Source organism: Amyelois transitella, chromosome 10 (genome assembly GCF_032362555.1).
Source record: "Amyelois transitella isolate CPQ chromosome 10, ilAmyTran1.1, whole genome shotgun sequence".
In the NCBI taxonomy this organism is placed as follows: domain Eukaryota; kingdom Metazoa; phylum Arthropoda; class Insecta; order Lepidoptera; family Pyralidae; genus Amyelois; species Amyelois transitella.
Window position 1 is genome coordinate 11,928,891 of NC_083513.1, and position 5,710 is coordinate 11,934,600.

General features: G+C 33.9%; 1 pseudogene; it reads left to right on the forward strand.

Annotated features, from left to right (window-relative positions):
- The first annotated feature begins 2,074 nt into the window (after positions 1–2,074).
- LOC132902211 (uncharacterized) lies at positions 2,075–3,751 on the forward strand (annotated as a pseudogene).
- Positions 3,752–5,710: the final 1,959 nt, after the last annotated feature.

A 5,710-nucleotide genomic window follows, 5' to 3' on the forward strand; every position in this document is an offset into this window, starting at 1 on the left:
TTTATATATCTTAGTTATATTTATCCTTATATTAGGTTACTAAGTCTTTATACCACTTTAGTAGGGTGCCGTCTTGTTCCTATATATATATATGTATGTTTTAATACAATAATGTCACTAATGTCACTATTAAACAAATTTAAATAATATTCATAAATTGACAACACAAAACTTTAATCGGCTTCCAGGCTCTGTCTACCCCGCAAGGAAGCAGCACCGTAAACAACTCCGAGAGAGAATAGAAGGTAAATATAAAAGTTGATGGATGCCAGTTAACGTCAATACTAGTTGCAGCCCTGTATATGGGGGCTGCAATGTGTAGGTGTGTAATAAATACTAAAATACTACAAGCTTTTATATTTCTAATGTAAACACTTAACTAATAGGTACTGCTGCAAGTTATAACAATTCAAATAGGTAAAAAAGCAGTCCTATGTTTTAACTAAATCGTCTAGTTTTGATGTCTATATACTTCTTGTAATTTTATAACTATTTTTGTAGTATATAAGATTATATGTTGAACAATATTCCGCTCAATAAAAAGCAAAAAGTCAAAGTTTAATTTTAGCTTGTTAGACACTGTCTAACCCGCAACGAGCTCACGCAACAACACAACAATCTCGACCTTGACATTCCAAGGCGAGCCGAGAGAACAATAGGCTCGTGACCTACTTTCCGAGCGGACGACGGCCGCACTCGACCTATTAAGTATTTGTTTGATAGGCACCGGAATGTTGGAGTGAACAGATTGTTTTTATATATATTGTCCTAGCTTATATATTTTTTGATATAAATAGAATAACAATAAATGCGTGTGAGTAACTATATATATGTATATGAATGATTTTATATATATTCAATGTCTATATAATCAATATGGATAGAATTTAACATTTACTAATAAGTTTAAAGGGGGGAAGCCAAGTAACTATTATTTTTCAATATATGTAAGGTTTTATGAGCTTAATTATTTATGTGTGTATTTATTTTTAGACTTAATTGTGTTCTCTTGGAATTACGTGTATTGTTATGTGTATTGTTGTGTGGTTTAGTTAAATTTTTTCTAAGATTCGCTGCAGTTTAATATGGGCCGTTCGCGTGTGTGTGGTCTTCCCAGTTGGGTCGATGCGCACCGCGATACGCACCGCGATATGTAATAGCCCGGCACTTCCCCACTCCGACCGCACAGCGCTCGCCACTGCCAACTTATTGATGCGGTCTAGGCCTATTTTCTGCTTTGACAATTTTTTAAATATATCAGATATTATACACTCTACCGTTGTTATACTTTGCAATAACCTAGATTTTTTACTGATCTTACTATATTTGATAATTTTAATATATATTTATACGTATTTAATTTAGTGCAGATCGGTTTCTTCCTTAGTTGCAACTTTGCCGACCGCAATATCCGCTGTTTCTACACAATAAGGGAAGATTTGAGGGGTTGTTTATTCCCGTTAATTTAGGGGGGTGTTAATATAAAGATTGTTAATTTTGTTCAACGCTAACGCTAATAGTTTCCAAAATAATAAGCTTTTCTGTTCTAATTTTTTAAATTCCTGAAATAGGGGTTTAAACGGGGTTTTGGGGGTTGGAAACAGATTGGTACTTATTTTTATGTATGCCTTGATATGGTGTAATAGTTTAAATTTGGAAAAAGTCTCAATTAAAAAAGTCAATTTTTGAATTTTATTTACGTAACTTGCGGTTAGCTTTAGGAGCTAACCGCTTAATTATTTTATATTTTAAGATTTACTGCACCAATCTGTTTGGATTTTTTATATATGATAGGGGAGTAAGCAAGCCCTCAGGGACATATGTTTTTAACAATTAGTTTTTTATTCTAATCTACTATTTACTTCCGCGAAGTTGGAGTATGTCGATTTCCAGAAGAAAATTCGATACTGTCTGATGTTGGCTTGTCCCAGGAAGATGGTCAGGGCCTCGATGGACTTGTTTTCAGCCAAGGCGTCGGGTTTCGGTGGGTCGGTCACGTTGGTCCCCGGAGTTTAGCGGCAATCTGGGAAAAACCGCTGATTGGCCAGCCGGATTTTCCGTCCTGGAGGCTTAGACAATGTAGTATCGCTTCTTAACGAAACGATGTCGAAGTTCTTTTTCGTCTTAGAGATAACGATAAACATTTCCTAGCCAATGTAACGCAATTGTCGCGATCGTTGTGTCGAACGGATCGTTCGATAAACAAACGAATATTGGCTATGGTAACGAAAATTTAGCTGTCAGTTTCAAATTGGAACAAACAAAGCGGGATTATTCTAAAGTTTAAGTGAGTGTTTACTGTGAGTGTGGTGAGTCGTTTTTAATTGATATTATTAATTCTTGACGCTTTTTAATAATCTTATAGCAAAACTTTGATAGTGTTAAATTATTAGAGTGTTTTTACATAGTTTTTACGTAGATTTCTTCAAAATTAAATAGAATCATTGTGATTGTAACTGTTCAAAATAAATATAGTTATTTTTTTTATTTTTAGTGTTAAAGAATGGATTCTAGGGTAAGGGCAAGTCCCGAACAACTCTCAACTCTACTGGAGTATATGGAAAGGTAGGTAAATCCAAGTTATTTTCCATTTCTTTTAAATTCAATCGTACAAAACTTTGGTACCACTTCAATCGCTAATGTAAACAATGACGCGATAATAACAATGAAGCATTTGTGTATTGAACCGTTGCTTATGTTACAGTCATGGGGACCTGGCTAGGCCTGTTGCAGGGGCACAAGGTTGAGTACGGTCAGACCAATTATGGTCTGATCTTACTAATATACTCGTATTAAATTCCGTTGGTGGTGGTGTCAACAAAACAACAGACAAGTGGAAAAAAGTAAGTAATGACTAGCAATTCTATTCCAATAGCCGTATTTGAAGAGTCTTTGTGATTATAAGTTCTTTCTATGGAAATTACTCAGATATTTAGTTATATTTAATAATCTTTTCTACATATTACATGCCAAGCAATTTGGATGTGGATCTGGTATAGATAAAGTCACAAGTTACAATCTGCTTTGATGTGCAAATCAAGCACCTAGAATATCATATATTATTATCACATATGTGCAAGAAGAGGTAACAGGGATGTTAGGAATTTTTTGGTCCAGTGGAGTTACCAATTTTCAACTTATGTGGTTGTATGCATACTTATGACTGATAATTCCAAAAAGGTATGGGCCGATTTAAAATCCAAGACTAAGAAAAAAGGTCTGACCTTGCGGCAACATGCCAGAGGGACTGGAGGTGGACCGGCTAGCCAGAAATCCTTGTCGCATTTGGAGGAAAGGGTTCTGGCTATTATCGGCCCAACAGCAGTGGAAGGACAAGACTCTATACAAGAGCTTGGATTTAGTGTATGTATTAACCTTATTTTCCAGTACCTCATGTAACAAAATTATTAGCTAAAAATCAATACTAACTAGGTAAATCTTGTTGAATAAATATTGTACTTGAATATTAGAAATTAAAAATTTTAGCCATTACACATATATAATTAGATAAAACAGTATACTATTTAATTAAGTATCTACATATTCAATAAATATCACCATAATAACTTTTTCAGAGACCTCAATCTTCTGCACCTGCACCCTCTCAATCATCTGCAGTTGTTGCCCAAGAAGATGATCCAGTATATGTGGACTATGGTGGTGGTGTGGTTAAATATTAAAATAAGTAGATAAGTATATTGATAAGTTAAAAGACTGGATACTTATTAAAATTGTTATATTATTATTATTATTTTCTTTTTCATTTGATAATAACTTAAAAAAATATACTTAAGCTTAAATAAAATGAAACTATAAATTATATACAGACAGAATTATCTATTCAGTAGAATGCTGCATTCTACTGACTAAATAATTTAACATAGCCCTTCCTCGAATTAACTCGTTTTGATTAGTGTTGGTTGTAGAGGTGTTATGCTGTATACTTTGATCTTCACTACCATCAAGAGCCTCAGCTGGCATATCTGTTGGAGCAGGTAGTTTAGCATGTATTGCAATATTATGCAATACACAACATGCGTTAATAATTCTGCTAGCCACGTAAGGCTGATAGTGAAGAACACGGTGTCAAAGCATACACCTCCAACGAGCCTTCAGTAATCCAAAACATCGTTCTATGCGAGATCTGGCTTGCACATGACGTCTGGTATATATTTCTTCTTGGGACCCTTGTTCAGCATCTAGTATAAGCGTCATCAACCAAGGTCGCTGTGGATATCCAGAATCCCCTGAAATTACATACTCAATAAATATTTTATCCTACTACTATTATCCTACTACTATTATAAAGGCGAAAGTTTGTATGGATGTTTGTTACTCTTTCACGCAAAAACTACTTAACCGATTACCATGAAATTTGGTATGTAGGTAGCTGAAGACCCAGAATAACACATAGGCTACTTTTTATCCCAGAATTCCCGCGGGATTGATAGGGTTTCCATGCGGACGAAGTCGCGGGCGGCCTCTAGTTCAAAATAAATTGAAGAACTATAATGTATACTTGGGTGGCAAACAATGAATACTAATTTAATTTAGTTGATTTCCAATAGTTTTTAGAAGTAGATGTATTATTTAAATGAAATACTTTACATATGTTTATTCCATATAAGTTTTTTATCTATTATGGTTTGCAATGAAATATAAGAAAAAATGTCTTACATACCTAATAACCAAACATGTTCACCACTTTCATGAAGCCCTCGCATGAAAGTCTCTACATGACTAGCGGACCATATGTGGGAGTCATGTGTAGCACCACCAAATTTTGAATTGACATTAACTATTTTTAAATCGAAATCGCATATCTGGGGAAAAAATATACAAAACAATTTGTTTTGGGGATATAACAATTGATAAAAAGTTATATAATACTCAATCTGTGTGATTTGTCCCTATATATTTATTTACATGTGATACCTTTGCTGTCAAAATATACCTGTGTATATTCAGGCCATTTGAATTGAATTAACACTTTATTGCACAACATATAAAGAGTAGTATATTTAGGTGTTTTGATAATAAAAATTAAGTCTAGTTTCTTACCATTTGAACATTTAATGAATGATATCCTTTTCTATTAAAAAATGAATATTCATCCTCCTCTGGTCTTACAATAGCTATATGGGTACAATTAATGCACCCAATAATTCCAGGCAAATTATGTCTTATATGGAATCTGGAAATGTTAACAATTATAATTATAATTATAACAAATACTGGCTGTAGGCCTAGGTCAAATATTGTCCCACACCTACAATTGTCTGGTATGACCCTGTGGCTAAAAAGCTTAGAGTACACAGCACCTGAAAAACAGTAATGTCTCTGCATACTCGTGTGGTTTTCTTTATAGGATTAGACTATAGAAATTTCTATAAGTATTCTAAGTTTAGAGATAAGTATACTTATTTCCCTATGAGGTTAATCCTTATGAAAGTTCTTACCTTCACTTCCAGGGAAATTTCATTGGATCCTTTCAATCCAGTATATCTTTTTAGTTCGTCGCATAATCGTCGAAAAGTTTTTTTATCAAGCCTGAAATGTTGTATAAACAACAATTCCGGCATATCTTCAATCGTTTCCATATGTCTTCTTGATGAAAATCGCCTTTGACGCCTCACCCAGGTATTCTCATTATGTGCAGCCCACAATAAACGTAAAGAATGCATTTTTATATAAATAAAACTGTATTAAC